Consider the following 25,066-nt stretch of genomic DNA (forward strand, 5'->3'; position numbering starts at 1 on the left):
CTTTTCCGTAGTGCTTACACCGCTACGAGACGTGCGGCTACCAAGGTATTAAAATTTCCGCCCGAACAGGGACTTGAACCCTGGACCCTTAGGTTAAAAGCCTAATGCTCTACCGACTGAGCTATCCGGGCTCACATTACCTTAACACCCCTCCCTCTAGGCATATTGACACATTGCCTCATGTCCTTTACTGTTGGGTAGTCGTTGCGTGGAGCTGATACTGTTTAAACGTCGTCTGACTGCTGTCTAAAAACTCATCACGCTATCCTCGTAACAGCCTATCGAAGAAAGCTGACACACGATGCAAAGTGAAATTGCAGCATTTTGTACGTCTCAGCAGAGGAGCTACGTGTTTTGTCGACACTCACTGGACAATTGTAAAATTCACAAGCGTCTCGAATGCAGTGTTTCCCACGTATTCGCTCATTTCACGGTTCCGTTGGAGATGTTCTTCACCTCTTGACACAAAAAAGAAACGCAGTCGGTAGGACTCGAACCTACGCTCCCAGAGGGAATCTGATTTCTAGTCAGACGCCTTAACCACTCGGCCACGACTGCCGGTCGCAGAAGCGTCTCTCGACAAGTGCAACTGCTCCTTTTCAAGCAATCTGACGTAAGAACACGACATGGCCTCACTCGTTTCTGTAGTGCTTCCGTTGCCAGCACATTAGCCGTTACGACAGTGTATCAATTTTCGCCTGGACGGGGGCTTGAACCCGGGACCCTTTGGTTGAAAGTCTAGCGCTCTACCGACTGAGCTACCCGGTCCCTCGGCCGAGCATTGTGGTACATGCTGCATGGTGTTTGAGTGATTCGCGTGTCGTAATTACTGGCTTACGGCTCCAATGGCGACTTCACCGACTTCCCACTGACGCACCGCTGACGCTACTTTTCTGTCGTCTTAAACGATGGACATACTTGCAAGCAGCTGCGAGATCTTAAGAAAGGAAACGCTGCACCACTGCTTTTGCCACACTCGAATGAATTGAATTGCGATTCTTAAAAAGAAATGAATGCTCGCTCTGTCCAACACTTTGAAGCACATCTGCGTACTCACGAACACGGCGACGGCGCGACAAAATGACGGGGGCGCATTCGTGGGCCTGCGACTGATTTCTGCAGTACTAGCGTCCGTGCGAGGTGAACCGAGAGCCGCAACAGACAGCGGCCGTCGCGAAACAGTATTCTTAAACATAAATTTCCGTCTTGTTGAGAATGGTGTCACTGGTTTGGATCCGCTTTCACCCACGCATGTCACATGTGGGCGAAAATTTCTGCTCGTTTTTACGCAAAATCACACGCAGCCGGTAGGATTCGAACCTACGCTCCCAGAGGGAATCTGATTTCGAGTCAGACGCCTTAACCACTCGGCCACGACTGCCACTAGCGGACGATCCTCCCGACACATGCAACTGCTACTGTTTAAAGCACTGCAGTGCCAGGAAACGGCGTAGCAGCATTCTTTTCCGTAGTGCTTACACCGCTACGAGACGTGCGGCTACCAAGGTATTAAAATTTCCGCCCGAACAGGGACTTGAACCCTGGACCCTTAGGTTAAAAGCCTAATGCTCTACCGACTTAGCTATCCGGGCTCACATTACCTTAACACCCCTCCCTCTAGGCATATTGACACATTGCCTCATGTCCTTTACTGTTGGGTAGTCGTTGCGTGGAGCTGATACTGTTTAAACGTCGTCTGACTGCTGTCTAAAAACTCATCACGCTATCCTCGTAACAGCCTATCGAAGAAAGCTGACACACGATGCAAAGTGAAATTGCAGCATTTTGTACGTCTCAGCAGAGGAGCTACGTGTTTTGTCGACACTCACTGGACAATTGTAAAATTCACAAGCGTCTCGAATGCAGTGTTTCCCACGTATTCGCTCATTTCACGGTTCCGTTGGAGATGTTCTTCACCTCTTGACACAAAAAAGAAACGCAGTCGGTAGGACTCGAACCTACGCTCCCAGAGGGAATCTGATTTCTAGTCAGACGCCTTAACCACTCGGCCACGACTGCCGGTCGCAGAAGCGTCTCTCGACAAGTGCAACTGCTCCTTTTCAAGCAATCTGACGTAAGAACACGACATGGCCTCACTCGTTTCTGTAGTGCTTCCGTTGCCAGCACATTAGCCGTTACGACAGTGTATCAATTTTCGCCTGGACGGGGGCTTGAACCCGGGACCCTTTGGTTGAAAGTCTAGCGCTCTACCGACTGAGCTACCCGGTCCCTCGGCCGAGCATTGTGGTACATGCTGCATGGTGTTTGAGTGATTCGCGTGTCGTAATTACTGGCTTACGGCTCCAATGGCGACTTCACCGACTTCCCACTGACGCACCGCTGACGCTACTTTTCTGTCGTCTTAAACGATGGACATACTTGCAAGCAGCTGCGAGATCTTAAGAAAGGAAACGCTGCACCACTGCTTTTGCCACACTCGAATGAATTGAATTGCGATTCTTAAAAAGAAATGAATGCTCGCTCTGTCCAACACTTTGAAGCACATCTGCGTACTCACGAACACGGCGACGGCGCGACAAAATGACGGGGGCGCATTCGTGGGCCTGCGACTGATTTCTGCAGTACTAGCGTCCGTGCGAGGTGAACCGAGAGCCGCAACAGACAGCGGCCGTCGCGAAACAGTATTCTTAAACATAAATTTCCGTCTTGTTGAGAATGGTGTCACTGGTTTGGATCCGCTTTCACCCACGCATGTCACATGTGGGCGAAAATTTCTGCTCGTTTTTACGCAAAATCACACGCAGCCGGTAGGATTCGAACCTACGCTCCCAGAGGGAATCTGATTTCGAGTCAGACGCCTTAACCACTCGGCCACGACTGCCACTAGCGGACGATCCTCCCGACACATGCAACTGCTACTGTTTAAAGCACTGCAGTGCCAGGAAACGGCGTAGCAGCATTCTTTTCCGTAGTGCTTACACCGCTACGAGACGTGCGGCTACCAAGGTATTAAAATTTCCGCCCGAACAGGGACTTGAACCCTGGACCCTTAGGTTAAAAGCCTAATGCTCTACCGACTGAGCTATCCGGGCTCACATTACCTTAACACCCCTCCCTCTAGGCATATTGACACATTGCCTCATGTCCTTTACTGTTGGGTAGTCGTTGCGTGGAGCTGATACTGTTTAAACGTCGTCTGACTGCTGTCTAAAAACTCATCACGCTATCCTCGTAACAGCCTATCGAAGAAAGCTGACACACGATGCAAAGTGAAATTGCAGCATTTTGTACGTCTCAGCAGAGGAGCTACGTGTTTTGTCGACACTCACTGGACAATTGTAAAATTCACAAGCGTCTCGAATGCAGTGTTTCCCACGTATTCGCTCATTTCACGGTTCCGTTGGAGATGTTCTTCACCTCTTGACACAAAAAAGAAACGCAGTCGGTAGGACTCGAACCTACGCTCCCAGAGGGAATCTGATTTCTAGTCAGACGCCTTAACCACTCGGCCACGACTGCCGGTCGCAGAAGCGTCTCTCGACAAGTGCAACTGCTCCTTTTCAAGCAATCTGACGTAAGAACACGACATGGCCTCACTCGTTTCTGTAGTGCTTCCGTTGCCAGCACATTAGCCGTTACGACAGTGTATCAATTTTCGCCTGGACGGGGGCTTGAACCCGGGACCCTTTGGTTGAAAGTCTAGCGCTCTACCGACTGAGCTACCGGTCCCTCGGCCGAGCATTGTGGTACATGCTGCATGGTGTTTGAGTGATTCGCGTGTCGTAATTACTGGCTTACGGCTCCAATGGCGACTTCACCGACTTCCCACTGACGCACCGCTGACGCTACTTTTCTGTCGTCTTAAACGATGGACATACTTGCAAGCAGCTGCGAGATCTTAAGAAAGGAAACGCTGCACCACTGCTTTTGCCACACTCGAATGAATTGAATTGCGATTCTTAAAAAGAAATGAATGCTCGCTCTGTCCAACACTTTGAAGCACATCTGCGTACTCACGAACACGGCGACGGCGCGACAAAATGACGGGGGCGCATTCGTGGGCCTGCGACTGATTTCTGCAGTACTAGCGTCCGTGCGAGGTGAACCGAGAGCCGCAACAGACAGCGGCCGTCGCGAAACAGTATTCTTAAACATAAATTTCCGTCTTGTTGAGAATGGTGTCACTGGTTTGGATCCGCTTTCACCCACGCATGTCACATGTGGGCGAAAATTTCTGCTCGTTTTTACGCAAAATCACACGCAGCCGGTAGGATTCGAACCTACGCTCCCAGAGGGAATCTGATTTCGAGTCAGACGCCTTAACCACTCGGCCACGACTGCCACTAGCGGACGATCCTCCCGACACATGCAACTGCTACTGTTTAAAGCACTGCAGTGCCAGGAAACGGCGTAGCAGCATTCTTTTCCGTAGTGCTTACACCGCTACGAGACGTGCGGCTACCAAGGTATTAAAATTTCCGCCCGAACAGGGACTTGAACCCTGGACCCTTAGGTTAAAAGCCTAATGCTCTACCGACTGAGCTATCCGGGCTCACATTACCTTAACACCCCTCCCTCTAGGCATATTGACACATTGCCTCATGTCCTTTACTGTTGGGTAGTCGTTGCGTGGAGCTGATACTGTTTAAACGTCGTCTGACTGCTGTCTAAAAACTCATCACGCTATCCTCGTAACAGCCTATCGAAGAAAGCTGACACACGATGCAAAGTGAAATTGCAGCATTTTGTACGTCTCAGCAGAGGAGCTACGTGTTTTGTCGACACTCACTGGACAATTGTAAAATTCACAAGCGTCTCGAATGCAGTGTTTCCCACGTATTCGCTCATTTCACGGTTCCGTTGGAGATGTTCTTCACCTCTTGACACAAAAAAGAAACGCAGTCGGTAGGACTCGAACCTACGCTCCCAGAGGGAATCTGATTTCTAGTCAGACGCCTTAACCACTCGGCCACGACTGCCGGTCGCAGAAGCGTCTCTCGACAAGTGCAACTGCTCCTTTTCAAGCAATCTGACGTAAGAACACGACATGGCCTCACTCGTTTCTGTAGTGCTTCCGTTGCCAGCACATTAGCCGTTACGACAGTGTATCAATTTTCGCCTGGACGGGGGCTTGAACCCGGGACCCTTTGGTTGAAAGTCTAGCGCTCTACCGACTGAGCTACCGGTCCCTCGGCCGAGCATTGTGGTACATGCTGCATGGTGTTTGAGTGATTCGCGTGTCGTAATTACTGGCTTACGGCTCCAATGGCGACTTCACCGACTTCCCACTGACGCACCGCTGACGCTACTTTTCTGTCGTCTTAAACGATGGACATACTTGCAAGCAGCTGCGAGATCTTAAGAAAGGAAACGCTGCACCACTGCTTTTGCCACACTCGAATGAATTGAATTGCGATTCTTAAAAAGAAATGAATGCTCGCTCTGTCCAACACTTTGAAGCACATCTGCGTACTCACGAACACGGCGACGGCGCGACAAAATGACGGGGGCGCATTCGTGGGCCTGCGACTGATTTCTGCAGTACTAGCGTCCGTGCGAGGTGAACCGAGAGCCGCAACAGACAGCGGCCGTCGCGAAACAGTATTCTTAAACATAAATTTCCGTCTTGTTGAGAATGGTGTCACTGGTTTGGATCCGCTTTCACCCACGCATGTCACATGTGGGCGAAAATTTCTGCTCGTTTTTACGCAAAATCACACGCAGCCGGTAGGATTCGAACCTACGCTCCCAGAGGGAATCTGATTTCGAGTCAGACGCCTTAACCACTCGGCCACGACTGCCACTAGCGGACGATCCTCCCGACACATGCAACTGCTACTGTTTAAAGCACTGCAGTGCCAGGAAACGGCGTAGCAGCATTCTTTTCCGTAGTGCTTACACCGCTACGAGACGTGCGGCTACCAAGGTATTAAAATTTCCGCCCGAACAGGGACTTGAACCCTGGACCCTTAGGTTAAAAGCCTAATGCTCTACCGACTGAGCTATCCGGGCTCACATTACCTTAACACCCCTCCCTCTAGGCATACTGACACATTGCCTCATGTCCTTTACTGTTGGGTAGTCGTTGCGTGGAGCTGATACTGTTTAAACGTCGTCTGACTGCTGTCTAAAAACTCATCACGCTATCCTCGTAACAGCCTATCGAAGAAAGCTGACACACGATGCAAAGTGAAATTGCAGCATTTTGTACGTCTCAGCAGAGGAGCTACGTGTTTTGTCGACACTCACTGGACAATTGTAAAATTCACAAGCGTCTCGAATGCAGTGTTTCCCACGTATTCGCTCATTTCACGGTTCCGTTGGAGATGTTCTTCACCTCTTGACACAAAAAAGAAACGCAGTCGGTAGGACTCGAACCTACGCTCCCAGAGGGAATCTGATTTCTAGTCAGACGCCTTAACCACTCGGCCACGACTGCCGGTCGCAGAAGCGTCTCTCGACAAGTGCAACTGCTCCTTTTCAAGCAATCTGACGTAAGAACACGACATGGCCTCACTCGTTTCTGTAGTGCTTCCGTTGCCAGCACATTAGCCGTTACGACAGTGTATCAATTTTCGCCTGGACGGGGGCTTGAACCCGGGACCCTTTGGTTGAAAGTCTAGCGCTCTACCGACTGAGCTACCCGGTCCCTCGGCCGAGCATTGTGGTACATGCTGCATGGTGTTTGAGTGATTCGCGTGTCGTAATTACTGGCTTACGGCTCCAATGGCGACTTCACCGACTTCCCACTGACGCACCGCTGACGCTACTTTTCTGTCGTCTTAAACGATGGACATACTTGCAAGCAGCTGCGAGATCTTAAGAAAGGAAACGCTGCACCACTGCTTTTGCCACACTCGAATGAATTGAATTGCGATTCTTAAAAAGAAATGAATGCTCGCTCTGTCCAACACTTTGAAGCACATCTGCGTACTCACGAACACGGCGACGGCGCGACAAAATGACGGGGGCGCATTCGTGGGCCTGCGACTGATTTCTGCAGTACTAGCGTCCGTGCGAGGTGAACCGAGAGCCGCAACAGACAGCGGCCGTCGCGAAACAGTATTCTTAAACATAAATTTCCGTCTTGTTGAGAATGGTGTCACTGGTTTGGATCCGCTTTCACCCACGCATGTCACATGTGGGCGAAAATTTCTGCTCGTTTTTACGCAAAATCACACGCAGCCGGTAGGATTCGAACCTACGCTCCCAGAGGGAATCTGATTTCGAGTCAGACGCCTTAACCACTCGGCCACGACTGCCACTAGCGGACGATCCTCCCGACACATGCAACTGCTACTGTTTAAAGCACTGCAGTGCCAGGAAACGGCGTAGCAGCATTCTTTTCCGTAGTGCTTACACCGCTACGAGACGTGCGGCTACCAAGGTATTAAAATTTCCGCCCGAACAGGGACTTGAACCCTGGACCCTTAGGTTAAAAGCCTAATGCTCTACCGACTGAGCTATCCGGGCTCACATTACCTTAACACCCCTCCCTCTAGGCATACTGACACATTGCCTCATGTCCTTTACTGTTGGGTAGTCGTTGCGTGGAGCTGATACTGTTTAAACGTCGTCTGACTGCTGTCTAAAAACTCATCACGCTATCCTCGTAACAGCCTATCGAAGAAAGCTGACACACGATGCAAAGTGAAATTGCAGCATTTTGTACGTCTCAGCAGAGGAGCTACGTGTTTTGTCGACACTCACTGGACAATTGTAAAATTCACAAGCGTCTCGAATGCAGTGTTTCCCACGTATTCGCTCATTTCACGGTTCCGTTGGAGATGTTCTTCACCTCTTGACACAAAAAAGAAACGCAGTCGGTAGAACTCGAACCTACGCTCCCAGAGGGAATCTGATTTCTAGTCAGACGCCTTAACCACTCGGCCACGACTGCCGGTCGCAGAAGCGTCTCTCGACAAGTGCAACTGCTCCTTTTCAAGCAATCTGACGTAAGAACACGACATGGCCTCACTCGTTTCTGTAGTGCTTCCGTTGCCAGCACATTAGCCGTTACGACAGTGTATCAATTTTCGCCTGGACGGGGGCTTGAACCCGGGACCCTTTGGTTGAAAGTCTAGCGCTCTACCGACTGAGCTACCCGGTCCCTCGGCCGAGCATTGTGGTACATGCTGCATGGTGTTTGAGTGATTCGCGTGTCGTAATTACTGGCTTACGGCTCCAATGGCGACTTCACCGACTTCCCACTGACGCACCGCTGACGCTACTTTTCTGTCGTCTTAAACGATGGACATACTTGCAAGCAGCTGCGAGATCTTAAGAAAGGAAACGCTGCACCACTGCTTTTGCCACACTCGAATGAATTGAATTGCGATTCTTAAAAAGAAATGAATGCTCGCTCTGTCCAACACTTTGAAGCACATCTGCGTACTCACGAACACGGCGACGGCGCGACAAAATGACGGGGGCGCATTCGTGGGCCTGCGACTGATTTCTGCAGTACTAGCGTCCGTGCGAGGTGAACCGAGAGCCGCAACAGACAGCGGCCGTCGCGAAACAGTATTCTTAAACATAAATTTCCGTCTTGTTGAGAATGGTGTCACTGGTTTGGATCCGCTTTCACCCACGCATGTCACATGTGGGCGAAAATTTCTGCTCGTTTTTACGCAAAATCACACGCAGCCGGTAGGATTCGAACCTACGCTCCCAGAGGGAATCTGATTTCGAGTCAGACGCCTTAACCACTCGGCCACGACTGCCACTAGCGGACGATCCTCCCGACACATGCAACTGCTACTGTTTAAAGCACTGCAGTGCCAGGAAACGGCGTAGCAGCATTCTTTTCCGTAGTGCTTACACCGCTACGAGACGTGCGGCTACCAAGGTATTAAAATTTCCGCCCGAACAGGGACTTGAACCCTGGACCCTTAGGTTAAAAGCCTAATGCTCTACCGACTGAGCTATCCGGGCTCACATTACCTTAACACCCCTCCCTCTAGGCATACTGACACATTGCCTCATGTCCTTTACTGTTGGGTAGTCGTTGCGTGGAGCTGATACTGTTTAAACGTCGTCTGACTGCTGTCTAAAAACTCATCACGCTATCCTCGTAACAGCCTATCGAAGAAAGCTGACACACGATGCAAAGTGAAATTGCAGCATTTTGTACGTCTCAGCAGAGGAGCTACGTGTTTTGTCGACACTCACTGGACAATTGTAAAATTCACAAGCGTCTCGAATGCAGTGTTTCCCACGTATTCGCTCATTTCACGGTTCCGTTGGAGATGTTCTTCACCTCTTGACACAAAAAAGAAACGCAGTCGGTAGAACTCGAACCTACGCTCCCAGAGGGAATCTGATTTCTAGTCAGACGCCTTAACCACTCGGCCACGACTGCCGGTCGCAGAAGCGTCTCTCGACAAGTGCAACTGCTCCTTTTCAAGCAATCTGACGTAAGAACACGACATGGCCTCACTCGTTTCTGTAGTGCTTCCGTTGCCAGCACATTAGCCGTTACGACAGTGTATCAATTTTCGCCTGGACGGGGGCTTGAACCCGGGACCCTTTGGTTGAAAGTCTAGCGCTCTACCGACTGAGCTACCCGGTCCCTCGGCCGAGCATTGTGGTACATGCTGCATGGTGTTTGAGTGATTCGCGTGTCGTAATTACTGGCTTACGGCTCCAATGGCGACTTCACCGACTTCCCACTGACGCACCGCTGACGCTACTTTTCTGTCGTCTTAAACGATGGACATACTTGCAAGCAGCTGCGAGATCTTAAGAAAGGAAACGCTGCACCACTGCTTTTGCCACACTCGAATGAATTGAATTGCGATTCTTAAAAAGAAATGAATGCTCGCTCTGTCCAACACTTTGAAGCACATCTGCGTACTCACGAACACGGCGACGGCGCGACAAAATGACGGGGGCGCATTCGTGGGCCTGCGACTGATTTCTGCAGTACTAGCGTCCGTGCGAGGTGAACCGAGAGCCGCAACAGACAGCGGCCGTCGCGAAACAGTATTCTTAAACATAAATTTCCGTCTTGTTGAGAATGGTGTCACTGGTTTGGATCCGCTTTCACCCACGCATGTCACATGTGGGCGAAAATTTCTGCTCGTTTTTACGCAAAATCACACGCAGCCGGTAGGATTCGAACCTACGCTCCCAGAGGGAATCTGATTTCGAGTCAGACGCCTTAACCACTCGGCCACGACTGCCACTAGCGGACGATCCTCCCGACACATGCAACTGCTACTGTTTAAAGCACTGCAGTGCCAGGAAACGGCGTAGCAGCATTCTTTTCCGTAGTGCTTACACCGCTACGAGACGTGCGGCTACCAAGGTATTAAAATTTCCGCCCGAACAGGGACTTGAACCCTGGACCCTTAGGTTAAAAGCCTAATGCTCTACCGACTGAGCTATCCGGGCTCACATTACCTTAACACCCCTCCCTCTAGGCATACTGACACATTGCCTCATGTCCTTTACTGTTGGGTAGTCGTTGCGTGGAGCTGATACTGTTTAAACGTCCTCTGACTGCTGTCTAAAAACTCATCACGCTATCCTCGTAACAGCCTATCGAAGAAAGCTGACACACGATGCAAAGTGAAATTGCAGCATTTTGTACGTCTCAGCAGAGGAGCTACGTGTTTTGTCGACACTCACTGGACAATTGTAAAATTCACAAGCGTCTCGAATGCAGTGTTTCCCACGTATTCGCTCATTTCACGGTTCCGTTGGAGATGTTCTTCACCTCTTGACACAAAAAAGAAACGCAGTCGGTAGGACTCGAACCTACGCTCCCAGAGGGAATCTGATTTCTAGTCAGACGCCTTAACCACTCGGCCACGACTGCCGGTCGCAGAAGCGTCTCTCGACAAGTGCAACTGCTCCTTTTCAAGCAATCTGACGTAAGAACACGACATGGCCTCACTCGTTTCTGTAGTGCTTCCGTTGCCAGCACATTAGCCGTTACGACAGTGTATCAATTTTCGCCTGGACGGGGGCTTGAACCCGGGACCCTTTGGTTGAAAGTCTAGCGCTCTACCGACTGAGCTACCCGGTCCCTCGGCCGAGCATTGTGGTACATGCTGCATGGTGTTTGAGTGATTCGCGTGTCGTAATTACTGGCTTACGGCTCCAATGGCGACTTCACCGACTTCCCACTGACGCACCGCTGACGCTACTTTTCTGTCGTCTTAAACGATGGACATACTTGCAAGCAGCTGCGAGATCTTAAGAAAGGAAACGCTGCACCACTGCTTTTGCCACACTCGAATGAATTGAATTGCGATTCTTAAAAAGAAATGAATGCTCGCTCTGTCCAACACTTTGAAGCACATCTGCGTACTCACGAACACGGCGACGGCGCGACAAAATGACGGGGGCGCATTCGTGGGCCTGCGACTGATTTCTGCAGTACTAGCGTCCGTGCGAGGTGAACCGAGAGCCGCAACAGACAGCGGCCGTCGCGAAACAGTATTCTTAAACATAAATTTCCGTCTTGTTGAGAATGGTGTCACTGGTTTGGATCCGCTTTCACCCACGCATGTCACATGTGGGCGAAAATTTCTGCTCGTTTTTACGCAAAATCACACGCAGCCGGTAGGATTCGAACCTACGCTCCCAGAGGGAATCTGATTTCGAGTCAGACGCCTTAACCACTCGGCCACGACTGCCACTAGCGGACGATCCTCCCGACACATGCAACTGCTACTGTTTAAAGCACTGCAGTGCCAGGAAACGGCGTAGCAGCATTCTTTTCCGTAGTGCTTACACCGCTACGAGACGTGCGGCTACCAAGGTATTAAAATTTCCGCCCGAACAGGGACTTGAACCCTGGACCCTTAGGTTAAAAGCCTAATGCTCTACCGACTGAGCTATCCGGGCTCACATTACCTTAACACCCCTCCCTCTAGGCATACTGACACATTGCCTCATGTCCTTTACTGTTGGGTAGTCGTTGCGTGGAGCTGATACTGTTTAAACGTCGTCTGACTGCTGTCTAAAAACTCATCACGCTATCCTCGTAACAGCCTATCGAAGAAAGCTGACACACGATGCAAAGTGAAATTGCAGCATTTTGTACGTCTCAGCAGAGGAGCTACGTGTTTTGTCGACACTCACTGGACAATTGTAAAATTCACAAGCGTCTCGAATGCAGTGTTTCCCACGTATTCGCTCATTTCACGGTTCCGTTGGAGATGTTCTTCACCTCTTGACACAAAAAAGAAACGCAGTCGGTAGAACTCGAACCTACGCTCCCAGAGGGAATCTGATTTCTAGTCAGACGCCTTAACCACTCGGCCACGACTGCCGGTCGCAGAAGCGTCTCTCGACAAGTGCAACTGCTCCTTTTCAAGCAATCTGACGTAAGAACACGACATGGCCTCACTCGTTTCTGTAGTGCTTCCGTTGCCAGCACATTAGCCGTTACGACAGTGTATCAATTTTCGCCTGGACGGGGGCTTGAACCCGGGACCCTTTGGTTGAAAGTCTAGCGCTCTACCGACTGAGCTACCCGGTCCCTCGGCCGAGCATTGTGGTACATGCTGCATGGTGTTTGAGTGATTCGCGTGTCGTAATTACTGGCTTACGGCTCCAATGGCGACTTCACCGACTTCCCACTGACGCACCGCTGACGCTACTTTTCTGTCGTCTTAAACGATGGACATACTTGCAAGCAGCTGCGAGATCTTAAGAAAGGAAACGCTGCACCACTGCTTTTGCCACACTCGAATGAATTGAATTGCGATTCTTAAAAAGAAATGAATGCTCGCTCTGTCCAACACTTTGAAGCACATCTGCGTACTCACGAACACGGCGACGGCGCGACAAAATGACGGGGGCGCATTCGTGGGCCTGCGACTGATTTCTGCAGTACTAGCGTCCGTGCGAGGTGAACCGAGAGCCGCAACAGACAGCGGCCGTCGCGAAACAGTATTCTTAAACATAAATTTCCGTCTTGTTGAGAATGGTGTCACTGGTTTGGATCCGCTTTCACCCACGCATGTCACATGTGGGCGAAAATTTCTGCTCGTTTTTACGCAAAATCACACGCAGCCGGTAGGATTCGAACCTACGCTCCCAGAGGGAATCTGATTTCGAGTCAGACGCCTTAACCACTCGGCCACGACTGCCACTAGCGGACGATCCTCCCGACACATGCAACTGCTACTGTTTAAAGCACTGCAGTGCCAGGAAACGGCGTAGCAGCATTCTTTTCCGTAGTGCTTACACCGCTACGAGACGTGCGGCTACCAAGGTATTAAAATTTCCGCCCGAACAGGGACTTGAACCCTGGACCCTTAGGTTAAAAGCCTAATGCTCTACCGACTGAGCTATCCGGGCTCACATTACCTTAACACCCCTCCCTCTAGGCATACTGACACATTGCCTCATGTCCTTTACTGTTGGGTAGTCGTTGCGTGGAGCTGATACTGTTTAAACGTCGTCTGACTGCTGTCTAAAAACTCATCACGCTATCCTCGTAACAGCCTATCGAAGAAAGCTGACACACGATGCAAAGTGAAATTGCAGCATTTTGTACGTCTCAGCAGAGGAGCTACGTGTTTTGTCGACACTCACTGGACAATTGTAAAATTCACAAGCGTCTCGAATGCAGTGTTTCCCACGTATTCGCTCATTTCACGGTTCCGTTGGAGATGTTCTTCACCTCTTGACACAAAAAAGAAACGCAGTCGGTAGAACTCGAACCTACGCTCCCAGAGGGAATCTGATTTCTAGTCAGACGCCTTAACCACTCGGCCACGACTGCCGGTCGCAGAAGCGTCTCTCGACAAGTGCAACTGCTCCTTTTCAAGCAATCTGACGTAAGAACACGACATGGCCTCACTCGTTTCTGTAGTGCTTCCGTTGCCAGCACATTAGCCGTTACGACAGTGTATCAATTTTCGCCTGGACGGGGGCTTGAACCCGGGACCCTTTGGTTGAAAGTCTAGCGCTCTACCGACTGAGCTACCCGGTCCCTCGGCCGAGCATTGTGGTACATGCTGCATGGTGTTTGAGTGATTCGCGTGTCGTAATTACTGGCTTACGGCTCCAATGGCGACTTCACCGACTTCCCACTGACGCACCGCTGACGCTACTTTTCTGTCGTCTTAAACGATGGACATACTTGCAAGCAGCTGCGAGATCTTAAGAAAGGAAACGCTGCACCACTGCTTTTGCCACACTCGAATGAATTGAATTGCGATTCTTAAAAAGAAATGAATGCTCGCTCTGTCCAACACTTTGAAGCACATCTGCGTACTCACGAACACGGCGACGGCGCGACAAAATGACGGGGGCGCATTCGTGGGCCTGCGACTGATTTCTGCAGTACTAGCGTCCGTGCGAGGTGAACCGAGAGCCGCAACAGACAGCGGCCGTCGCGAAACAGTATTCTTAAACATAAATTTCCGTCTTGTTGAGAATGGTGTCACTGGTTTGGATCCGCTTTCACCCACGCATGTCACATGTGGGCGAAAATTTCTGCTCGTTTTTACGCAAAATCACACGCAGCCGGTAGGATTCGAACCTACGCTCCCAGAGGGAATCTGATTTCGAGTCAGACGCCTTAACCACTCGGCCACGACTGCCACTAGCGGACGATCCTCCCGACACATGCAACTGCTACTGTTTAAAGCACTGCAGTGCCAGGAAACGGCGTAGCAGCATTCTTTTCCGTAGTGCTTACACCGCTACGAGACGTGCGGCTACCAAGGTATTAAAATTTCCGCCCGAACAGGGACTTGAACCCTGGACCCTTAGGTTAAAAGCCTAATGCTCTACCGACTGAGCTATCCGGGCTCACATTACCTTAACACCCCTCCCTCTAGGCATACTGACACATTGCCTCATGTCCTTTACTGTTGGGTAGTCGTTGCGTGGAGCTGATACTGTTTAAACGTCCTCTGACTGCTGTCTAAAAACTCATCACGCTATCCTCGTAACAGCCTATCGAAGAAAGCTGACACACGATGCAAAGTGAAATTGCAGCATTTTGTACGTCTCAGCAGAGGAGCTACGTGTTTTGTCGACACTCACTGGACAATTGTAAAATTCACAAGCGTCTCGAATGCAGTGTTTCCCACGTATTCGCTCATTTCACGGTTCCGTTGGAGATGTTCTTCACCTCTTGACACAAAAAAGAAACGCAGTCGGTAGGACTCGAACCTACGCTCCCAGAGGGAATCTGATTTCTAGTCAGACGCCTTAACCACTCGGCCACGACTGCCGGTCGCAGAAGCGTCTCTCGACAAGTGCAACTGCTCCTTTTCAAGCAATCTGACGTAAGAACACGACATGGCCTCACTCGTTTCTGTAGTGCTTCCGTTGCCAGCACATTAGCCGTTACGACAGTGTATCAATTTTCGCCTGGACGGGGGCTTGAACCCGGGACCCTTTGGTTGAAAGTCTAGCGCTCTACCGACTGAGCTACCCGGTCCCTCGGCCGAGCATTGTGGTACATGCTGCATGGTGTTTGAGTGATTCGCGTGTCGTAATTACTGGCTTACGGCTCCAATGGCGACTTCACCGACTTCCCACTGACGCACCGCTGACGCTACTTTTCTGTCGTCTTAAACGATGGACATACTTGCAAGCAGCTGCGAGATCTTAAGAAAGGAAACGCTGCACCACTGCTTTTGCCACACTCGAATGAATTGAATTGCGATTCTTAAAAAGAAATGAATGCTCGCTCTGTCCAACACTTTGAAGCACATCTGCGTACTCACGAACACGGCGACGGCGCGACAAAATGACGGGGGCGCATTCGTGGGCCTGCGACTGATTTCTGCAGTACTAGCGTCCGTGCGAGGTGAACCGAGAGCCGCAACAGACAGCGGCCGTCGCGAAACAGTATTCTTAAACATAAATTTCCGTCTTGTTGAGAATGGTGTCACTGGTTTGGATCCGCTTTCACCCACGCATGTCACATGTGGGCGAAAATTTCTGCTCGTTTTTACGCAAAATCACACGCAGCCGGTAGGATTCGAACCTACGCTCCCAGAGGGAATCTGATTTCGAGTCAGACGCCTTAACCACTCGGCCACGACTGCCACTAGCGGACGATCCTCCCGACACATGCAACTGCTACTGTTTAAAGCACTGCAGTGCCAGGAAACGGCGTAGCAGCATTCTTTTCCGTAGTGCTTACACCGCTACGAGACGTGCGGCTACCAAGGTATTAAAATTTCCGCCCGAACAGGGACTTGAACCCTGGACCCTTAGGTTAAAAGCCTAATGCTCTACCGACTGAGCTATCCGGGCTCACATTACCTTAACACCCCTCCCTCTAGGCATACTGACACATTGCCTCATGTCCTTTACTGTTGGGTAGTCGTTGCGTGGAGCTGATACTGTTTAAACGTCGTCTGACTGCTGTCTAAAAACTCATCACGCTATCCTCGTAACAGCCTATCGAAGAAAGCTGACACACGATGCAAAGTGAAATTGCAGCATTTTGTACGTCTCAGCAGAGGAGCTACGTGTTTTGTCGACACTCACTGGACAATTGTAAAATTCACAAGCGTCTCGAATGCAGTGTTTCCCACGTATTCGCTCATTTCACGGTTCCGTTGGAGATGTTCTTCACCTCTTGACACAAAAAAGAAACGCAGTCGGTAGAACTCGAACCTACGCTCCCAGAGGGAATCTGATTTCTAGTCAGACGCCTTAACCACTCGGCCACGACTGCCGGTCGCAGAAGCGTCTCTCGACAAGTGCAACTGCTCCTTTTCAAGCAATCTGACGTAAGAACACGACATGGCCTCACTCGTTTCTGTAGTGCTTCCGTTGCCAGCACATTAGCCGTTACGACAGTGTATCAATTTTCGCCTGGACGGGGGCTTGAACCCGGGACCCTTTGGTTGAAAGTCTAGCGCTCTACCGACTGAGCTACCCGGTCCCTCGGCCGAGCATTGTGGTACATGCTGCATGGTGTTTGAGTGATTCGCGTGTCGTAATTACTGGCTTACGGCTCCAATGGCGACTTCACCGACTTCCCACTGACGCACCGCTGACGCTACTTTTCTGTCGTCTTAAACGATGGACATACTTGCAAGCAGCTGCGAGATCTTAAGAAAGGAAACGCTGCACCACTGCTTTTGCCACACTCGAATGAATTGAATTGCGATTCTTAAAAAGAAATGAATGCTCGCTCTGTCCAACACTTTGAAGCACATCTGCGTACTCACGAACACGGCGACGGCGCGACAAAATGACGGGGGCGCATTCGTGGGCCTGCGACTGATTTCTGCAGTACTAGCGTCCGTGCGAGGTGAACCGAGAGCCGCAACAGACAGCGGCCGTCGCGAAACAGTATTCTTAAACATAAATTTCCGTCTTGTTGAGAATGGTGTCACTGGTTTGGATCCGCTTTCACCCACGCATGTCACATGTGGGCGAAAATTTCTGCTCGTTTTTACGCAAAATCACACGCAGCCGGTAGGATTCGAACCTACGCTCCCAGAGGGAATCTGATTTCGAGTCAGACGCCTTAACCACTCGGCCACGACTGCCACTAGCGGACGATCCTCCCGACACATGCAACTGCTACTGTTTAAAGCACTGCAGTGCCAGGAAACGGCGTAGCAGCATTCTTTTCCGTAGTGCTTACACCGCTACGAGACGTGCGGCTACCAAGGTATTAAAATTTCCGCCCGAACAGGGACTTGAACCCTGGACCCTTAGGTTAAAAGCCTAATGCTCTACCGACTGAGCTATCCGGGCTCACATTACCTTAACACCCCTCCCTCTAGGCATACTGACACATTGCCTCATGTCCTTTACTGTTGGGTAGTCGTTGCGTGGAGCTGATACTGTTTAAACGTCGTCTGACTGCTGTCTAAAAACTCATCACGCTATCCTCGTAACAGCCTATCGAAGAAAGCTGACACACGATGCAAAGTGAAATTGCAGCATTTTGTACGTCTCAGCAGAGGAGCTACGTGTTTTGTCGACACTCACTGGACAATTGTAAAATTCACAAGCGTCTCGAATGCAGTGTTTCCCACGTATTCGCTCATTTCACGGTTCCGTTGGAGATGTTCTTCACCTCTTGACACAAAAAAGAAACGCAGTCGGTAGAACTCGAACCTACGCTCCCAGAGGGAATCTGATTTCTAGTCAGACGCCTTAACCACTCGGCCACGACTGCCGGTCGCAGAAGCGTCTCTCGACAAGTGCAACTGCTCCTTTTCAAGCAATCTGACGTAAGAACACGACATGGCCTCACTCGTTTCTGTAGTGCTTCCGTTGCCAGCACATTAGCCGTTACGACAGTGTATCAATTTTCGCCTGGACGGGGGCTTGAACCCGGGACCCTTTGGTTGAAAGTCTAGCGCTCTACCGACTGAGCTACCCGGTCCCTCGGCCGAGCATTGTGGTACATGCTGCATGGTGTTTGAGTGATTCGCGTGTCGTAATTACTGGCTTACGGCTCCAATGGCGACTTCACCGACTTCCCACTGACGCACCGCTGACGCTACTTTTCTGTCGTCTTAAACGATGGACATACTTGCAAGCAGCTGCGAGATCTTAAGAAAGGAAACGCTGCACCACTGCTTTTGCCACACTCGAATGAATTGAATTGCGATTCTTAAAAAGAAATGAATGCTCGCTCTGTCCAACACTTTGAAGCACATCTGCGTACTCACGAACACGGCGACGGCGCGACAAAATGACGGGGGCGCATTCGTGGGCCTGCGACTGATTTCTGCAGTACTAGCGTCCGTGCGAGGTGAACCGAGAGCCGCAACAGACAGCGGCCGTCGCGAAACAGTATTCTTAAACATAAATTTCCGTCTTGTTGAGAATGGTGTCACTGGTTTGGATCCGCTTTCACCCACGCATGTCACATGTGGGCGAAAATTTCTGCTCGTTTTTACGCAAAATCACACGCAGCCGGTAGGATTCGAACCTACGCTCCCAGAGGGAATCTGATTTCGAGTCAGACGCCTTAACCACTCGGCCACGACTGCCACTAGCGGACGATCCTCCCGACACATGCAACTGCTACTGTTTAAAGCACTGCAGTGCCAGGAAACGGCGTAGCAGCATTCTTTTCCGTAGTGCTTACACCGCTACGAGACGTGCGGCTACCAAGGTATTAAAATTTCCGCCCGAACAGGGACTTGAACCCTGGACCCTTAGGTTAAAAGCCTAATGCTCTACCGACTGAGCTATCCGGGCTCACATTACCTTAACACCCCTCCCTCTAGGCATACTGACACATTGCCTCATGTCCTTTACTGTTGGGTAGTCGTTGCGTGGAGCTGATACTGTTTAAACGTCCTCTGACTGCTGTCTAAAAACTCATCACGCTATCCTCGTAACAGCCTATCGAAGAAAGCTGACACACGATGCAAAGTGAAATTGCAGCATTTTGTACGTCTCAGCAGAGGAGCTACGTGTTTTGTCGACACTCACTGGACAATTGTAAAATTCACAAGCGTCTCGAATGCAGTGTTTCCCACGTATTCGCTCATTTCACGGTTCCGTTGGAGATGTTCTTCACCTCTTGACACAAAAAAGAAACGCAGTCGGTAGGACTCGAACCTACGCTCCCAGAGGGAATCTGATTTCTAGTCAGACGCCTTAACCACTCGGCCACGACTGCCGGTCGCAGAAGCGTCTCTCGACAAGTGCAACTGCTCCTTTTCAAGCAATCTGACGTAAGAACACGACATGGCCTCACTCGTTTCTGTAGTGCTTCCGTTGCCAGCACATTAGCCGTTACGACAGTGTATCAATTTTCGCCTGGACGGGGGCTTGAACCCGGGACCCTTTGGTTGAAAGTCTAGCGCTCTACCGACTGAGCTACCCGGTCCCTCGGCCGAGCATTGTGGTACATGCTGCATGGTGTTTGAGTGATTCGCGTGTCGTAATTACTGGCTTACGGCTCCAATGGCGACTTCACCGACTTCCCACTGACGCACCGCTGACGCTACTTTTCTGTCGTCTTAAACGATGGACATACTTGCAAGCAGCTGCGAGATCTTAAGAAAGGAAACGCTGCACCACTGCTTTTGCCACACTCGAATGAATTGAATTGCGATTCTTAAAAAGAAATGAATGCTCGCTCTGTCCAACACTTTGAAGCACATCTGCGTACTCACGAACACGGCGACGGCGCGACAAAATGACGGGGGCGCATTCGTGGGCCTGCGACTGATTTCTGCAGTACTAGCGTCCGTGCGAGGTGAACCGAGAGCCGCAACAGACAGCGGCCGTCGCGAAACAGTATTCTTAAACATAAATTTCCGTCTTGTTGAGAATGGTGTCACTGGTTTGGATCCGCTTTCACCCACGCATGTCACATGTGGGCGAAAATTTCTGCTCGTTTTTACGCAAAATCACACGCAGCCGGTAGGATTCGAACCTACGCTCCCAGAGGGAATCTGATTTCGAGTCAGACGCCTTAACCACTCGGCCACGACTGCCACTAGCGGACGATCCTCCCGACACATGCAACTGCTACTGTTTAAAGCACTGCAGTGCCAGGAAACGGCGTAGCAGCATTCTTTTCCGTAGTGCTTACACCGCTACGAGACGTGCGGCTACCAAGGTATTAAAATTTCCGCCCGAACAGGGACTTGAACCCTGGACCCTTAGGTTAAAAGCCTAATGCTCTACCGACTGAGCTATCCGGGCTCACATTACCTTAACACCCCTCCCTCTAGGCATACTGACACATTGCCTCATGTCCTTTACTGTTGGGTAGTCGTTGCGTGGAGCTGATACTGTTTAAACGTCGTCTGACTGCTGTCTAAAAACTCATCACGCTATCCTCGTAACAGCCTATCGAAGAAAGCTGACACACGATGCAAAGTGAAATTGCAGCATTTTGTACGTCTCAGCAGAGGAGCTACGTGTTTTGTCGACACTCACTGGACAATTGTAAAATTCACAAGCGTCTCGAATGCAGTGTTTCCCACGTATTCGCTCATTTCACGGTTCCGTTGGAGATGTTCTTCACCTCTTGACACAAAAAAGAAACGCAGTCGGTAGAACTCGAACCTACGCTCCCAGAGGGAATCTGATTTCTAGTCAGACGCCTTAACCACTCGGCCACGACTGCCGGTCGCAGAAGCGTCTCTCGACAAGTGCAACTGCTCCTTTTCAAGCAATCTGACGTAAGAACACGACATGGCCTCACTCGTTTCTGTAGTGCTTCCGTTGCCAGCACATTAGCCGTTACGACAGTGTATCAATTTTCGCCTGGACGGGGGCTTGAACCCGGGACCCTTTGGTTGAAAGTCTAGCGCTCTACCGACTGAGCTACCCGGTCCCTCGGCCGAGCATTGTGGTACATGCTGCATGGTGTTTGAGTGATTCGCGTGTCGTAATTACTGGCTTACGGCTCCAATGGCGACTTCACCGACTTCCCACTGACGCACCGCTGACGCTACTTTTCTGTCGTCTTAAACGATGGACATACTTGCAAGCAGCTGCGAGATCTTAAGAAAGGAAACGCTGCACCACTGCTTTTGCCACACTCGAATGAATTGAATTGCGATTCTTAAAAAGAAATGAATGCTCGCTCTGTCCAACACTTTGAAGCACATCTGCGTACTCACGAACACGGCGACGGCGCGACAAAATGACGGGGGCGCATTCGTGGGCCTGCGACTGATTTCTGCAGTACTAGCGTCCGTGCGAGGTGAACCGAGAGCCGCAACAGACAGCGGCCGTCGCGAAACAGTATTCTTAAACATAAATTTCCGTCTTGTTGAGAATGGTGTCACTGGTTTGGATCCGCTTTCACCCACGCATGTCACATGTGGGCGAAAATTTCTGCTCGTTTTTACGCAAAATCACACGCAGCCGGTAGGATTCGAACCTACGCTCCCAGAGGGAATCTGATTTCGAGTCAGACGCCTTAACCACTCGGCCACGACTGCCACTAGCGGACGATCCTCCCGACACATGCAACTGCTACTGTTTAAAGCACTGCAGTGCCAGGAAACGGCGTAGCAGCATTCTTTTCCGTAGTGCTTACACCGCTACGAGACGTGCGGCTACCAAGGTATTAAAATTTCCGCCCGAACAGGGACTTGAACCCTGGACCCTTAGGTTAAAAGCCTAATGCTCTACCGACTGAGCTATCCGGGCTCACATTACCTTAACACCCCTCCCTCTAGGCATACTGACACATTGCCTCATGTCCTTTACTGTTGGGTAGTCGTTGCGTGGAGCTGATACTGTTTAAACGTCGTCTGACTGCTGTCTAAAAACTCATCACGCTATCCTCGTAACAGCCTATCGAAGAAAGCTGACACACGATGCAAAGTGAAATTGCAGCATTTTGTACGTCTCAGCAGAGGAGCTACGTGTTTTGTCGACACTCACTGGACAATTGTAAAATTCACAAGCGTCTCGAATGCAGTGTTTCCCACGTATTCGCTCATTTCACGGTTCCGTTGGAGATGTTCTTCACCTCTTGACACAAAAAAGAAACGCAGTCGGTAGAACTCGAACCTACGCTCCCAGAGGGAATCTGATTTCTAGTCAGACGCCTTAACCACTCGGCCACGACTGCCGGTCGCAGAAGCGTCTCTCGACAAGTGCAACTGCTCCTTTTCAAGCAATCTGACGTAAGAACACGACATGGCCTCACTCGTTTCTGTAGTGCTTCCGTTGCCAGCACATTAGCCGTTACGACAGTGTATCAATTTTCGCCTGGACGGGGGCTTGAACCCGGGACCCTTTGGTTGAAAGTCTAGCGCTCTACCGACTGAGCTACCCGGTCCCTCGGCCGAGCATTGTGGTACATGCTGCATGGTGTTTGAGTGATTCGCGTGTCGTAATTACTGGCTTACGGCTCCAATGGCGACTTCACCGACTTCCCACTGACGCACCGCTGACGCTACTTTTCTGTCGTCTTAAACGATGGACATACTTGCAAGCAGCTGCGAGATCTTAAGAAAGGAAACGCTGCACCACTGCTTTTGCCACACTCGAATGAATTGAATTGCGATTCTTAAAAAGAAATGAATGCTCGCTCTGTCCAACACTTTGAAGCACATCTGCGTACTCACGAACACGGCGACGGCGCGACAAAATGACGGGGGCGCATTCGTGGGCCTGCGACTGATTTCTGCAGTACTAGCGTCCGTGCGAGGTGAACCGAGAGCCGCAACAGACAGCGGCCGTCGCGAAACAGTATTCTTAAACATAAATTTCCGTCTTGTTGAGAATGGTGTCACTGGTTTGGATCCGCTTTCACCCACGCATGTCACATGTGGGCGAAAATTTCTGCTCGTTTTTACGCAAAATCACACGCAGCCGGTAGGATTCGAACCTACGCTCCCAGAGGGAATCTGATTTCGAGTCAGACGCCTTAACCACTCGGCCACGACTGCCACTAGCGGACGATCCTCCCGACACATGCAACTGCTACTGTTTAAAGCACTGCAGTGCCAGGAAACGGCGTAGCAGCATTCTTTTCCGTAGTGCTTACACCGCTACGAGACGTGCGGCTACCAAGGTATTAAAATTTCCGCCCGAACAGGGACTTGAACCCTGGACCCTTAGGTTAAAAGCCTAATGCTCTACCGACTGAGCTATCCGGGCTCACATTACCTTAACACCCCTCCCTCTAGGCATACTGACACATTGCCTCATGTCCTTTACTGTTGGGTAGTCGTTGCGTGGAGCTGATACTGTTTAAACGTCCTCTGACTGCTGTCTAAAAACTCATCACGCTATCCTCGTAACAGCCTATCGAAGAAAGCTGACACACGATGCAAAGTGAAATTGCAGCATTTTGTACGTCTCAGCAGAGGAGCTACGTGTTTTGTCGACACTCACTGGACAATTGTAAAATTCACAAGCGTCTCGAATGCAGTGTTTCCCACGTATTCGCTCATTTCACGGTTCCGTTGGAGATGTTCTTCACCTCTTGACACAAAAAAGAAACGCAGTCGGTAGGACTCGAACCTACGCTCCCAGAGGGAATCTGATTTCTAGTCAGACGCCTTAACCACTCGGCCACGACTGCCGGTCGCAGAAGCGTCTCTCGACAAGTGCAACTGCTCCTTTTCAAGCAATCTGACGTAAGAACACGACATGGCCTCACTCGTTTCTGTAGTGCTTCCGTTGCCAGCACATTAGCCGTTACGACAGTGTATCAATTTTCGCCTGGACGGGGGCTTGAACCCGGGACCCTTTGGTTGAAAGTCTAGCGCTCTACCGACTGAGCTACCCGGTCCCTCGGCCGAGCATTGTGGTACATGCTGCATGGTGTTTGAGTGATTCGCGTGTCGTAATTACTGGCTTACGGCTCCAATGGCGACTTCACCGACTTCCCACTGACGCACCGCTGACGCTACTTTTCTGTCGTCTTAAACGATGGACATACTTGCAAGCAGCTGCGAGATCTTAAGAAAGGAAACGCTGCACCACTGCTTTTGCCACACTCGAATGAATTGAATTGCGATTCTTAAAAAGAAATGAATGCTCGCTCTGTCCAACACTTTGAAGCACATCTGCGTACTCACGAACACGGCGACGGCGCGACAAAATGACGGGGGCGCATTCGTGGGCCTGCGACTGATTTCTGCAGTACTAGCGTCCGTGCGAGGTGAACCGAGAGCCGCAACAGACAGCGGCCGTCGCGAAACAGTATTCTTAAACATAAATTTCCGTCTTGTTGAGAATGGTGTCACTGGTTTGGATCCGCTTTCACCCACGCATGTCACATGTGGGCGAAAATTTCTGCTCGTTTTTACGCAAAATCACACGCAGCCGGTAGGATTCGAACCTACGCTCCCAGAGGGAATCTGATTTCGAGTCAGACGCCTTAACCACTCGGCCACGACTGCCACTAGCGGACGATCCTCCCGACACATGCAACTGCTACTGTTTAAAGCACTGCAGTGCCAGGAAACGGCGTAGCAGCATTCTTTTCCGTAGTGCTTACACCGCTACGAGACGTGCGGCTACCAAGGTATTAAAATTTCCGCCCGAACAGGGACTTGAACCCTGGACCCTTAGGTTAAAAGCCTAATGCTCTACCGACTGAGCTATCCGGGCTCACATTACCTTAACACCCCTCCCTCTAGGCATACTGACACATTGCCTCATGTCCTTTACTGTTGGGTAGTCGTTGCGTGGAGCTGATACTGTTTAAACG

General features: G+C 50.7%; 52 non-coding genes across 52 annotated transcripts; all 52 read right to left on the reverse strand.

Moving 5' to 3' along the window:
* Nucleotides 1-58: 58 nt before the first annotated feature.
* Nucleotides 59-131, reverse strand: Trnak-uuu (transfer RNA lysine (anticodon UUU)). Its single transcript has one exon. It is a non-coding gene; the product is annotated as a tRNA-Lys (tRNA).
* Nucleotides 132-476: 345 nt separating this feature from the next.
* On the reverse strand, nucleotides 477-558 carry Trnas-aga (transfer RNA serine (anticodon AGA)). The gene has a single exon. It is a non-coding gene; the product is annotated as a tRNA-Ser (tRNA).
* Nucleotides 559-1,299: 741 nt separating this feature from the next.
* Nucleotides 1,300-1,381, reverse strand: Trnas-cga (transfer RNA serine (anticodon CGA)). The gene has a single exon. It is a non-coding gene; the product is annotated as a tRNA-Ser (tRNA).
* Nucleotides 1,382-1,519: 138 nt separating this feature from the next.
* On the reverse strand, nucleotides 1,520-1,592 carry Trnak-uuu (transfer RNA lysine (anticodon UUU)). The gene has a single exon. It is a non-coding gene; the product is annotated as a tRNA-Lys (tRNA).
* A 345-nt stretch (nucleotides 1,593-1,937) lies between these two features.
* On the reverse strand, nucleotides 1,938-2,019 carry Trnas-aga (transfer RNA serine (anticodon AGA)). Its single transcript has one exon. It is a non-coding gene; the product is annotated as a tRNA-Ser (tRNA).
* A 741-nt stretch (nucleotides 2,020-2,760) lies between these two features.
* Trnas-cga (transfer RNA serine (anticodon CGA)) lies at nucleotides 2,761-2,842 on the reverse strand. Its single transcript has one exon. It is a non-coding gene; the product is annotated as a tRNA-Ser (tRNA).
* A 138-nt stretch (nucleotides 2,843-2,980) lies between these two features.
* On the reverse strand, nucleotides 2,981-3,053 carry Trnak-uuu (transfer RNA lysine (anticodon UUU)). Its single transcript has one exon. It is a non-coding gene; the product is annotated as a tRNA-Lys (tRNA).
* Nucleotides 3,054-3,398: 345 nt separating this feature from the next.
* On the reverse strand, nucleotides 3,399-3,480 carry Trnas-aga (transfer RNA serine (anticodon AGA)). The gene has a single exon. It is a non-coding gene; the product is annotated as a tRNA-Ser (tRNA).
* A 740-nt stretch (nucleotides 3,481-4,220) lies between these two features.
* Nucleotides 4,221-4,302, reverse strand: Trnas-cga (transfer RNA serine (anticodon CGA)). The gene has a single exon. It is a non-coding gene; the product is annotated as a tRNA-Ser (tRNA).
* Nucleotides 4,303-4,440: 138 nt separating this feature from the next.
* On the reverse strand, nucleotides 4,441-4,513 carry Trnak-uuu (transfer RNA lysine (anticodon UUU)). Its single transcript has one exon. It is a non-coding gene; the product is annotated as a tRNA-Lys (tRNA).
* A 345-nt stretch (nucleotides 4,514-4,858) lies between these two features.
* Nucleotides 4,859-4,940, reverse strand: Trnas-aga (transfer RNA serine (anticodon AGA)). Its single transcript has one exon. It is a non-coding gene; the product is annotated as a tRNA-Ser (tRNA).
* Nucleotides 4,941-5,680: 740 nt separating this feature from the next.
* Nucleotides 5,681-5,762, reverse strand: Trnas-cga (transfer RNA serine (anticodon CGA)). Its single transcript has one exon. It is a non-coding gene; the product is annotated as a tRNA-Ser (tRNA).
* A 138-nt stretch (nucleotides 5,763-5,900) lies between these two features.
* Nucleotides 5,901-5,973, reverse strand: Trnak-uuu (transfer RNA lysine (anticodon UUU)). Its single transcript has one exon. It is a non-coding gene; the product is annotated as a tRNA-Lys (tRNA).
* Nucleotides 5,974-6,318: 345 nt separating this feature from the next.
* On the reverse strand, nucleotides 6,319-6,400 carry Trnas-aga (transfer RNA serine (anticodon AGA)). The gene has a single exon. It is a non-coding gene; the product is annotated as a tRNA-Ser (tRNA).
* A 741-nt stretch (nucleotides 6,401-7,141) lies between these two features.
* Nucleotides 7,142-7,223, reverse strand: Trnas-cga (transfer RNA serine (anticodon CGA)). The gene has a single exon. It is a non-coding gene; the product is annotated as a tRNA-Ser (tRNA).
* Nucleotides 7,224-7,361: 138 nt separating this feature from the next.
* Nucleotides 7,362-7,434, reverse strand: Trnak-uuu (transfer RNA lysine (anticodon UUU)). Its single transcript has one exon. It is a non-coding gene; the product is annotated as a tRNA-Lys (tRNA).
* Nucleotides 7,435-7,779: 345 nt separating this feature from the next.
* Nucleotides 7,780-7,861, reverse strand: Trnas-aga (transfer RNA serine (anticodon AGA)). Its single transcript has one exon. It is a non-coding gene; the product is annotated as a tRNA-Ser (tRNA).
* Nucleotides 7,862-8,602: 741 nt separating this feature from the next.
* Trnas-cga (transfer RNA serine (anticodon CGA)) lies at nucleotides 8,603-8,684 on the reverse strand. The gene has a single exon. It is a non-coding gene; the product is annotated as a tRNA-Ser (tRNA).
* A 138-nt stretch (nucleotides 8,685-8,822) lies between these two features.
* On the reverse strand, nucleotides 8,823-8,895 carry Trnak-uuu (transfer RNA lysine (anticodon UUU)). The gene has a single exon. It is a non-coding gene; the product is annotated as a tRNA-Lys (tRNA).
* A 345-nt stretch (nucleotides 8,896-9,240) lies between these two features.
* Trnas-aga (transfer RNA serine (anticodon AGA)) lies at nucleotides 9,241-9,322 on the reverse strand. The gene has a single exon. It is a non-coding gene; the product is annotated as a tRNA-Ser (tRNA).
* Nucleotides 9,323-10,063: 741 nt separating this feature from the next.
* On the reverse strand, nucleotides 10,064-10,145 carry Trnas-cga (transfer RNA serine (anticodon CGA)). The gene has a single exon. It is a non-coding gene; the product is annotated as a tRNA-Ser (tRNA).
* A 138-nt stretch (nucleotides 10,146-10,283) lies between these two features.
* Nucleotides 10,284-10,356, reverse strand: Trnak-uuu (transfer RNA lysine (anticodon UUU)). The gene has a single exon. It is a non-coding gene; the product is annotated as a tRNA-Lys (tRNA).
* Nucleotides 10,357-10,701: 345 nt separating this feature from the next.
* Trnas-aga (transfer RNA serine (anticodon AGA)) lies at nucleotides 10,702-10,783 on the reverse strand. The gene has a single exon. It is a non-coding gene; the product is annotated as a tRNA-Ser (tRNA).
* Nucleotides 10,784-11,524: 741 nt separating this feature from the next.
* Nucleotides 11,525-11,606, reverse strand: Trnas-cga (transfer RNA serine (anticodon CGA)). Its single transcript has one exon. It is a non-coding gene; the product is annotated as a tRNA-Ser (tRNA).
* Nucleotides 11,607-11,744: 138 nt separating this feature from the next.
* Nucleotides 11,745-11,817, reverse strand: Trnak-uuu (transfer RNA lysine (anticodon UUU)). Its single transcript has one exon. It is a non-coding gene; the product is annotated as a tRNA-Lys (tRNA).
* A 345-nt stretch (nucleotides 11,818-12,162) lies between these two features.
* Nucleotides 12,163-12,244, reverse strand: Trnas-aga (transfer RNA serine (anticodon AGA)). The gene has a single exon. It is a non-coding gene; the product is annotated as a tRNA-Ser (tRNA).
* Nucleotides 12,245-12,985: 741 nt separating this feature from the next.
* Trnas-cga (transfer RNA serine (anticodon CGA)) lies at nucleotides 12,986-13,067 on the reverse strand. The gene has a single exon. It is a non-coding gene; the product is annotated as a tRNA-Ser (tRNA).
* A 138-nt stretch (nucleotides 13,068-13,205) lies between these two features.
* Trnak-uuu (transfer RNA lysine (anticodon UUU)) lies at nucleotides 13,206-13,278 on the reverse strand. The gene has a single exon. It is a non-coding gene; the product is annotated as a tRNA-Lys (tRNA).
* A 345-nt stretch (nucleotides 13,279-13,623) lies between these two features.
* Trnas-aga (transfer RNA serine (anticodon AGA)) lies at nucleotides 13,624-13,705 on the reverse strand. Its single transcript has one exon. It is a non-coding gene; the product is annotated as a tRNA-Ser (tRNA).
* Nucleotides 13,706-14,446: 741 nt separating this feature from the next.
* Trnas-cga (transfer RNA serine (anticodon CGA)) lies at nucleotides 14,447-14,528 on the reverse strand. Its single transcript has one exon. It is a non-coding gene; the product is annotated as a tRNA-Ser (tRNA).
* A 138-nt stretch (nucleotides 14,529-14,666) lies between these two features.
* On the reverse strand, nucleotides 14,667-14,739 carry Trnak-uuu (transfer RNA lysine (anticodon UUU)). Its single transcript has one exon. It is a non-coding gene; the product is annotated as a tRNA-Lys (tRNA).
* Nucleotides 14,740-15,084: 345 nt separating this feature from the next.
* Nucleotides 15,085-15,166, reverse strand: Trnas-aga (transfer RNA serine (anticodon AGA)). Its single transcript has one exon. It is a non-coding gene; the product is annotated as a tRNA-Ser (tRNA).
* Nucleotides 15,167-15,907: 741 nt separating this feature from the next.
* Trnas-cga (transfer RNA serine (anticodon CGA)) lies at nucleotides 15,908-15,989 on the reverse strand. Its single transcript has one exon. It is a non-coding gene; the product is annotated as a tRNA-Ser (tRNA).
* A 138-nt stretch (nucleotides 15,990-16,127) lies between these two features.
* Trnak-uuu (transfer RNA lysine (anticodon UUU)) lies at nucleotides 16,128-16,200 on the reverse strand. The gene has a single exon. It is a non-coding gene; the product is annotated as a tRNA-Lys (tRNA).
* Nucleotides 16,201-16,545: 345 nt separating this feature from the next.
* Nucleotides 16,546-16,627, reverse strand: Trnas-aga (transfer RNA serine (anticodon AGA)). Its single transcript has one exon. It is a non-coding gene; the product is annotated as a tRNA-Ser (tRNA).
* A 741-nt stretch (nucleotides 16,628-17,368) lies between these two features.
* Trnas-cga (transfer RNA serine (anticodon CGA)) lies at nucleotides 17,369-17,450 on the reverse strand. The gene has a single exon. It is a non-coding gene; the product is annotated as a tRNA-Ser (tRNA).
* Nucleotides 17,451-17,588: 138 nt separating this feature from the next.
* Nucleotides 17,589-17,661, reverse strand: Trnak-uuu (transfer RNA lysine (anticodon UUU)). The gene has a single exon. It is a non-coding gene; the product is annotated as a tRNA-Lys (tRNA).
* Nucleotides 17,662-18,006: 345 nt separating this feature from the next.
* Trnas-aga (transfer RNA serine (anticodon AGA)) lies at nucleotides 18,007-18,088 on the reverse strand. The gene has a single exon. It is a non-coding gene; the product is annotated as a tRNA-Ser (tRNA).
* Nucleotides 18,089-18,829: 741 nt separating this feature from the next.
* On the reverse strand, nucleotides 18,830-18,911 carry Trnas-cga (transfer RNA serine (anticodon CGA)). Its single transcript has one exon. It is a non-coding gene; the product is annotated as a tRNA-Ser (tRNA).
* Nucleotides 18,912-19,049: 138 nt separating this feature from the next.
* On the reverse strand, nucleotides 19,050-19,122 carry Trnak-uuu (transfer RNA lysine (anticodon UUU)). Its single transcript has one exon. It is a non-coding gene; the product is annotated as a tRNA-Lys (tRNA).
* A 345-nt stretch (nucleotides 19,123-19,467) lies between these two features.
* Nucleotides 19,468-19,549, reverse strand: Trnas-aga (transfer RNA serine (anticodon AGA)). The gene has a single exon. It is a non-coding gene; the product is annotated as a tRNA-Ser (tRNA).
* A 741-nt stretch (nucleotides 19,550-20,290) lies between these two features.
* Nucleotides 20,291-20,372, reverse strand: Trnas-cga (transfer RNA serine (anticodon CGA)). The gene has a single exon. It is a non-coding gene; the product is annotated as a tRNA-Ser (tRNA).
* Nucleotides 20,373-20,510: 138 nt separating this feature from the next.
* Nucleotides 20,511-20,583, reverse strand: Trnak-uuu (transfer RNA lysine (anticodon UUU)). Its single transcript has one exon. It is a non-coding gene; the product is annotated as a tRNA-Lys (tRNA).
* Nucleotides 20,584-20,928: 345 nt separating this feature from the next.
* Nucleotides 20,929-21,010, reverse strand: Trnas-aga (transfer RNA serine (anticodon AGA)). The gene has a single exon. It is a non-coding gene; the product is annotated as a tRNA-Ser (tRNA).
* A 741-nt stretch (nucleotides 21,011-21,751) lies between these two features.
* Trnas-cga (transfer RNA serine (anticodon CGA)) lies at nucleotides 21,752-21,833 on the reverse strand. The gene has a single exon. It is a non-coding gene; the product is annotated as a tRNA-Ser (tRNA).
* A 138-nt stretch (nucleotides 21,834-21,971) lies between these two features.
* Trnak-uuu (transfer RNA lysine (anticodon UUU)) lies at nucleotides 21,972-22,044 on the reverse strand. Its single transcript has one exon. It is a non-coding gene; the product is annotated as a tRNA-Lys (tRNA).
* Nucleotides 22,045-22,389: 345 nt separating this feature from the next.
* Nucleotides 22,390-22,471, reverse strand: Trnas-aga (transfer RNA serine (anticodon AGA)). Its single transcript has one exon. It is a non-coding gene; the product is annotated as a tRNA-Ser (tRNA).
* A 741-nt stretch (nucleotides 22,472-23,212) lies between these two features.
* Trnas-cga (transfer RNA serine (anticodon CGA)) lies at nucleotides 23,213-23,294 on the reverse strand. Its single transcript has one exon. It is a non-coding gene; the product is annotated as a tRNA-Ser (tRNA).
* A 138-nt stretch (nucleotides 23,295-23,432) lies between these two features.
* On the reverse strand, nucleotides 23,433-23,505 carry Trnak-uuu (transfer RNA lysine (anticodon UUU)). Its single transcript has one exon. It is a non-coding gene; the product is annotated as a tRNA-Lys (tRNA).
* Nucleotides 23,506-23,850: 345 nt separating this feature from the next.
* On the reverse strand, nucleotides 23,851-23,932 carry Trnas-aga (transfer RNA serine (anticodon AGA)). The gene has a single exon. It is a non-coding gene; the product is annotated as a tRNA-Ser (tRNA).
* Nucleotides 23,933-24,673: 741 nt separating this feature from the next.
* Nucleotides 24,674-24,755, reverse strand: Trnas-cga (transfer RNA serine (anticodon CGA)). The gene has a single exon. It is a non-coding gene; the product is annotated as a tRNA-Ser (tRNA).
* A 138-nt stretch (nucleotides 24,756-24,893) lies between these two features.
* Trnak-uuu (transfer RNA lysine (anticodon UUU)) lies at nucleotides 24,894-24,966 on the reverse strand. Its single transcript has one exon. It is a non-coding gene; the product is annotated as a tRNA-Lys (tRNA).
* Nucleotides 24,967-25,066: the final 100 nt, after the last annotated feature.

Source organism: Schistocerca nitens, chromosome 4, assembly GCF_023898315.1.
Source record: "Schistocerca nitens isolate TAMUIC-IGC-003100 chromosome 4, iqSchNite1.1, whole genome shotgun sequence".
NCBI lineage: Eukaryota > Metazoa > Arthropoda > Insecta > Orthoptera > Acrididae > Schistocerca > Schistocerca nitens.